Source organism: Hyla sarda, chromosome 2, assembly GCF_029499605.1.
Source record: "Hyla sarda isolate aHylSar1 chromosome 2, aHylSar1.hap1, whole genome shotgun sequence".
In the NCBI taxonomy this organism is placed as follows: Eukaryota; Metazoa; Chordata; class Amphibia; order Anura; family Hylidae; genus Hyla; species Hyla sarda.
Genome location: NC_079190.1, coordinates 194,955,834 through 194,963,966, shown reverse-complemented (window position 1 = coordinate 194,963,966; position 8,133 = coordinate 194,955,834).

Below are 8,133 nucleotides of genomic sequence, written 5' to 3'. Positions count from 1 at the left end.
TGATCCACTGTACAAGACAAGATCTACTGTATTATAGTTCCCATGTGTCTCGTTATTTACCATGTCTTCAAGGGCTGCAATTAGTTTTTTTGGTTGCAGAGTGGCGATGTATAAATTATGAATACAAATGTAGGGTTTCAAGCAATGTAAACTCTAGTAATATCAAGAAGTATTTTTATCCTTATGGAAGAATACATAGCTGGCTCTTGTTTGTTTTAGTACAAACTTGCATTCCCCATGAAATAATAATTCTGAGGCATCTTTCTTTAGAATGATGGGTTGTGTTGTTCCTCTGTTATTCCTTCTGTTCAGAGATATGTGTCCCTGCACAGTCTGGTATTGTATATTATCACTGATTGGACAGTGCCAGAGTGTGCAAGGGCACATACCCAACTGGTAACGTCCGGTTATCTATTTATCAATACATTTCTAGAAGGTGTATGACAGAGAAATAACAGAATGCAGACTAATTAGAGATTAATTTTTTGCTTAAAGGCGTTTTCTGGGCTAATAAGTTTGCTGGCCAACACCCAGCATGACCAAAACCCAGCATGATTTCCAAGCAGTGGTCTAACACACACAGTACACAGCAATCAGGGCTCCGTACACTATGTAATTTAGTAGTGGTGCCGCATTGCTGCAGCTTAGCTCAAGTTCAAGTGAGCAGGAGTTGAGCTGCAGTAACCAGGCATGGCCACTACACAGAGAACAGAGACAACCGGTTCTGGCCCGATTCACTGTGAAGTGCAGGCACTGTACAATTAGGTAGCAGGGGTGTTTGTGGTGTTGGGTGCTGGCTGAGGATAGGTCATTAATCATAGATTATGTTTGTAGAGCTGATAAGTCCACTGTAATCCTACAATAGGGAAATATTTATTACAATAAGATTGCCCCTTAACAATCATACTGTTTGTTTGGTTCATATTGTTAACAAATCTATTCTTAAAGGCAACAGATCCAGATTGGTTCCATAGGCCTTTTTCCATAGCCTATATAGATAGTTTGGTCCTTGATTTTATATATCTATATATCTATAAATATATATATATATATATATATATATATATATATATATATATATATAACATAATAATGCCTGTGTATGTGTTCTGTGTATATAAGCTGTTACTTAAGTCTTATTCAGTTTAAAATAGCAGATACTGTTTGCCCTTCTACTTGGCAAGGTCCACCATATTTGCAGGAATAATTTCCAGAACAAATCAAATGTTTTCTATATGTAGTGTGTTGATTCTTCAAGATGAGCACCTTGGGGAAATCCTTTATTGAATCATGACAAAGGGTTTATAAAAGTAATTACCAGCAAGACTGGCCAAGGTTTAGATCTGTGTTAGATTAAGGAAAATAACAATTTATCTTGTGAAAGCAAACAAGTAGTTGACTGAATATGGATTGACTGACCTATATGTATGTATTGAGTTACACAGCTCATCATTTATTATGAATACTCTTATTAAATGCACTTTTTAACTGATTATACTGTCCATCGGCTGCAGACTTCAGACACTGGAACAAGATGTAGTATGAAAGCTGATCTTATTAGCGTGGTTGTGTCTGGCTGTATATTTGAACCATTTAACTTCATGAAAGAGATGAAAGGGAATCTGTCAGCTTCATTTCATTTTCCAAACTGCTGACACTGTTAGATAGCTGTTCAAGCAAGGAGACACATGGCACCTTTCATATATCATATACGGTGAGCGGATCCGGCTGGAAAATGGGAAAAACTTTGCACTTCTGTATTCCAGCCGGACCCGGCCCCCATCTAATTCATTTGAATGAGCCGACTGGAGACAAATAGTGACTGGTTGTCCGGTTTTGTGACCCGACTGAAAACCGTGGTATGCTACAGTTTTACAGGGCAAAAAAGAGCCAACAGGAATACCTAGCTGACTCCGGTTGGCTCATTGAAATGTCTACGCCTTCAGTCACTATTGTTATGATTCGGCTAGCTGGATGTGGATCCTCTGTGTCAGCGAGGGATTGGCGTGGACAGTGTCGGTGGACCGGTTCTAGGGTTGCTACTGGTTTTCACCAGAGCCCGCGGGATGGTCTTGCTGCGGCTGTAGCAACCAGGTCGTATCCACCGGCAACGGCTCAACCTCGCTGACTGCTGAGAAGGCGTGGGACAGAAGGACTAGGCAGAAGCAAGGTCAGACGTAGCAGAAGGTCGGGGCAGGCGGCAAGGTTCGTAGTCAATAGTAATAGCAGGAGGTCAGGAACACAGTAACGGTACACACAGTAGAAGCTTTCTCAAGGCACTAAGGCAACAAGATCCGGCCAGGAAATGCAGGGGAAGTGAGGTTATATGGACAGGAGGTAGGTGGAAGCTAATCAGACTGATTGGGCCAGGCACCAATCACTGGTGCACTGGCCCTTTAAATCTTAGAGACCTGGCACGCGCGCCCTAGAGAGCGGAGCCGCGCGCGCCAAAACATGATAGCCGGGGACCTGGACGGGTAAGTGGCTTGGGATGCGATTCGCGAGCGGGCGCGTCCCGCTATGCGAATCGCATTCCCATCATGAATGTCAGTGCAGTGCTCCCGGTCAGCGGGTCCGACCGGGGCGCTGCATAGAGGAGAACGCCGCGAGCGCTCCGGGGAGGAGCAGGGACCCGGAGCGCTCGGCGTAACAGTACCCCCCCCCCTTAGGTCTCCCCCTCTTTTTGTCTCCTTGTCCCTTCAAAAGAGACGAGAAAATAGGGGGCGCCTCTTGAGTCTCCTTCTGGAAAAAGAAGTCCTGGGTAGCTACACCAGCGGCAGGCAGTTCAGAAGGAATGGGGAGGGGGGGCAGAGGGAGAAGCATGTCACAGGGCAGAGTGTCACCAGGACGGGGGCTATGAGGAGGCACGACACAGTCCTGATAGGCCTTGGGGAGACCAGGCACAGGAGGAAACACAGAGGCCCGACAGACGTGGCTGGGAGCAGACGTGAGGCACTCCTTGCGGCAAGCAGGACCCCAATTCTTGATCTCCCCGGTGGTCCAGTCAAGGGTGGTAGAATGATGCTGGAGCCATGGCAGACCGAGGAGGACTTCAGAGGTGCAGTTGGGCAGGACCAAAAATTCAATTTTCTCGTGATGCAGTCCAATGTTCATAAGCAGGGGCTCTGTGCGGTAACGGACAGTGCAGTGCAACTTCACTCCGTTGATCGAAGAAATATAGAGTGGCTTGACGAGACGGGTCACCGGGATGCAGTACCTATCAAGCAAAGAGGCCAGAATAAAATTTCCAGAAGAACCAGAGTCCAAGACGGCCACGGCTGAGAAGGAGGAGTTGGCAGAAGGAGAAATCCGCACGGGCACAGTGAGACATGGAGAAGCAGACTTCGTAACAAGAGACGCCACACCCACGTGAGCTGGGTGCGTGCGTGCGTTTTCCAGACGTGGAGGACAAATAGGGCAATCCACCAAGAAATGTTCGTTACTAGCACAGTACAGACATAGATTTTTATCCCTACGTTGAGACCTCTCTTCAAGAGTCAGGCGAGACCGATCCACTTGCATAGCCTCCTCGGCAGGAGGCACAGGGGTAGATTGCAAAGGATAGCGTGAGAGAGGTGCCCAGGGATTAAGGTCTTTTTCCTGGCGGAGTTCTTGGTGTCTTTCAGAAAAACGCATGTCAATGCGGGTGGCCAAATGGATAAGTTCATGCAGGTTGGCAGGAATTTCTCGTGCGGCCAGCACATCTTTGATGTTACTGGATAGGCCTTTTTTAAAGGTCGCGCAGAGAGCCTCGTTGTTCCAGGATAATTCAGAGGCGAGGGTACGAAATTGGATGGCGTATTCGCCTACAGAAGAACTACCCTGGACCAGGTTTAACAAGGCAGTTTCGGCAGAAGAAGCTCGGGCTGGTTCCTCGAAGACACTGCGAACCTCAGAGAAGAAGGACTGTACAGTGGCGGTGACAGGATCATCGCAGTCCCAGAGCGGTGTGGCCCATGACAAAGCCTTCCCAGATAGGAGACTAACCACGAAAGCCACCTTTGACCGTTCTGTAGGAAATTGGTCCGACAGCATCTCCAAATGTAGGGAACATTGTGACAGGAAACCACGGCAGAGTCTAGAGTCCCCATCAAATTTGTCCGGCAGGGACAAGCGGAGGTTAGGAGCGGCCACTCGCTGCGGAGGAGGTGCAGGAGCTGGCAGAGGAGATGGTAGCTGCTGTTGCAGCTGCTGTAGCTGCGACTGAAGTTGCTGTAACATGGTGGTCATGTGCGACAGCTGGTGACCTTGTTGGGCGATCTGTCGGGATTGCTGGGCGACCACCGTGGATATGTCAGCGATACTTGGCAGCGGCACGTCAGCGGGATCCATGGCCGGATCTACTGTTATGATTCGGCTAGCTGGATGTGGATCCTCTGTGTCAGAGAGGGATTGGCGTGGACCGTGTCGGTGGACCGGTTCTAGGGTTGCTACTGGTTTTCAACAGAGCCCGCCGCAAAGCGGGATGGTCTTGCTGCGGCGGTAGCAACCAGGTCGTATCCACCGGCAACGGCTCAACCTCGCTGACTGCTGAGAAGGCGTGGGACAGAAGGACTAGGCAGAAGCAAGGTCAGACGTAGCAGAAGGTCGGGGCAGGCGGCAAGGTTCGTAGTCAATAGTAATAGCAGGAGGTCAGGAACACAGTAACGGTACACACAGTAGAAGCTTTCTCAAGGCACTAAGGCAACAAGATCCGGCCAGGAAATGCAGGGGAAGTGAGGTTATATGGACAGCAGGCAGGTGGAAGCTAATCAGACTGATTGGGCCAGGCACCAATCACTGGTGCACTGGCCCTTTAAGTCTTAGAGAGCTGGCGCGCGCGCGCCCTAGAGAGCGGAGCCGCGCGCGCCAGAACATGATAGCCGGGGACCGGGACGGGTAAGTGGCTTGGGATGCGATTTGCGAGCGGGCGCGTCCCCCTATGCGAATCGCATCCCCATCATGAATGTCAGTGCAGCGCTCCCGGTCAGCGGGTCCGACCGGGGCGCTGCATAGAGGAGAACGCCGCAAGCGCTCCGGGGAGGAGCAGGGACCCGGAGCGCTCGGCGTAACAACTATTTTCTACCTGCCTTTTACTGCTCACTACATGATGGCACAGTCAGATATATAACTCATATCTCTGACTGTGCCATCATGTAGAAAATAGTAACTAGTCCATTCATAAGCCACACACTTTACCTGGTGTGTTTTTTTGCCCCCTGCACCTCTCAGATTTATTACAGAAATAGCACAGCAGCACAGAGTATTTCTGGAGGGAATTGTAGTGAGGCAGACTGTCTACCTCACTACAATTCCTGCTAGAAATACTCTGTGCTGCTGGGAAGCCTACTCCTTCATCTTCTACCTGCCTTTCCCCGCCCCCTACATGATGGCGCAGTCAGAGATATAAGTTATATTTCACACATAACTTATATCTCAGACTGTGCCATCATGTAAGGAGTAGTGAAAGGCAGGTAGAAGATACATACAACCAGGGCCAGTTTTAGGCTTAGCGTGTCCCTGGGCAAGGCAAAATCAAAGGTGGGGCCCCAAAAGTCGTAATAGTGCACTAACCAGATTTGCACATTTTTGGTCACTTCAAATACCATAAAAAATATCTAAAAAGCAATTGAAAAGTCCCATCAAAACAAAAATGGTACCAATAAAAACTACAAATCACAGCGCAAAAAATTACCCTCATACATCCCCATATACAGAAAAATAAAAGAGTTATAGGGATCAGAATAGTACAATTTTATATTTTTGTATAGTTCCCCACATTAGGTTGGCCGTCTAGTTCCCCCACATTAGGTTGGCAGTATAGTTCCCCCCACATTAGATTGGCAGTATAGTTCCCCCCACATTAGGTTGTAGTTCCCCCACAGTAGGTAGGCAGTATAGTTCCCCCACATTAGTTTGTAGTTCCCCCACATTAGGTTTGCAGTATAGTTCCCCCCCACATTAGGTTGTAGTTCCCCCACAGTAGGTTGGCAGTATAGTTCCCCCACATTAGTTTGTAGTTCCCCCACATTAGATTGGCAGTATAGTTCCCCCACATTAGGCTGGCAGTATAGTTCCCCCCACATTAGGTTGGCAATATAGTTCCCCCACATTAGGTTAGCAGTATAGCTCCCCCACATTAGGTTGTAGTTCCCCCACATTAGGTTGGTAGTATAGTTCCCCTGCATTAGGTTGTAGTTCCCCCACAGTAGGTTGGCAATATAGTTCCCCCACATTAGGTTGGCAGTATAGTTCCCCCACATTATGTTGGCAGTATAGTTCCCCCACATTAGCTTGGCAGTATAGTTCCCCCCACATTAGGTTGTAGTTCCCCCACAGTAGGTAGGCAGTATAGGCCAACTCTGGCATTGCCATGCTTAGACGTGAGATTCACGTCACTGTAGGGCATGACCTAAGTGCCTCTCCCAGGCATCCACTGCGGTTCTCTTAAAGGGCTGCCGCTACAGCGGCTGTATGGGAGCGGAATGACAGTAACAGCTCCGGGCCCTGCTATTTCAAAAAACTATATACATTTTTTTTAGATTTTATATGACAGACGGCGGACGGCGGGCCCTTTTACCGGCGGGGCCTTCAGGCAATGTCCGAATGGACCGCCCAGTCAGTCCGCCCCTGCATATCAGGTATCAGACTTATTGATGTAGTCAATGTAATTTTCAGTGCCCAGCTTTTGCCATCTATAGAATAGGCTAGACTGTGACCCACAAAGGGCCTTGACCCAACTGTCAGGTCACGACTTGTGTGACCCCATTTATTTGCATTAGATGTGATGCAACACAGAGTGTGGCACATCAATTCTCAGGTGCAGCCAAAGTCGCCATGCAGTCCTGGCCTTAAAGGGGTACTCTGGTGGAAAGCAATTTTTTTTTATCAACTGGTGTCAGAAAGTTAAACAGTTTGTAAATTACGTCTATTTAAAATTTTGATCCTTCCAGTACGTATCAGCTGCTGTATAATATAGAGGAAGTTCTTTTTTTTTTTCTTTTCTGTCTGACCACAGTGCTCTCTGCTGACACCTCTGTCCATGTCAGGAACTGTCCAGAGCAGGAACAAATCCTCATAGCGAACCTATCCTGCTCTGAACAGTTCTTGACATGGACAGAGGTGTCAGCAGAGAGCACTGTGGTCAGACAGAAAAGAAATTCGAAAATAACTTCCTGTGGAGCATACAGCAACTCATAAGTTCTGGAAGGATTAAAGGAAATCTGTCATCAGAATCACCCGCACTAAACCTGTTACACAGGCTTGTAGTGCGGGTGATCCTGATTAAAACGCTCCTTACCTGGTTAAAAATGGTTCAGCGGTTCTTCAGATATCTTTATTTTTAGTTTTCTGTTATTCCCTGGCTTGGGACTCAGTGGGAAGTTTTATCACCTGGGACTCGGCCACACGTCATTCTAGCTGGGCGGAGCTGCCGCCCGGCTCATGAATATTCATGAACTTATCCTCCTGGTCTAATTCTTCTTTCTCGGTCTAAGTTCATGAATATTCATGAGCTCCGCCCACCTAGAATGACGTGTGGCCGAGTCCCAGATGATAAGACCTCCCACTGAGTCCCAAGCCAGGGAATAACAGAAAACTAAAAATATAGATATCTTAAGAACCGCTGAACCATTTTTAACCAGGTAAGAAGCGTTTTAATCAGGATCACCCGCACTACAAGCCTGTGTAACAGGTTTAGTGCGGGTGATTCTGATGACAGATTTCCTTTAAAGGGGTTATCCAGGAAAAAACGTATATATATATATATATATATATATATATATATATATATATATATATATATATATCTCAACTGGCTCCAGAAAGATAAGCAGATTTGTAAATTACTTCTATTAAAAAATCTTAAACCTTTCAGTACTTATGAGCTGCTGAAGTTGAGTTGTTCTTTTCTGTCTTAGTGCTCTCTGATGAAACCTGTCTCCTGAACTGTCCAAAGTAGAAGCAAATCCCCATAGCAAACTTCTTCTACTCGGTGCAGTTCCAGAGACAAGCAGAGAGCAATTCAACTTCAGCAGCTGATAATTATTGGAAGGATTAAGATTTTTTTAATAGAAGTAATTTATAAATCTGTTTAACTTTCTGGAGCCAGGTGATATAAAAAAAAGTGTTTTTTGTTTTTTCCTGGAATACCCC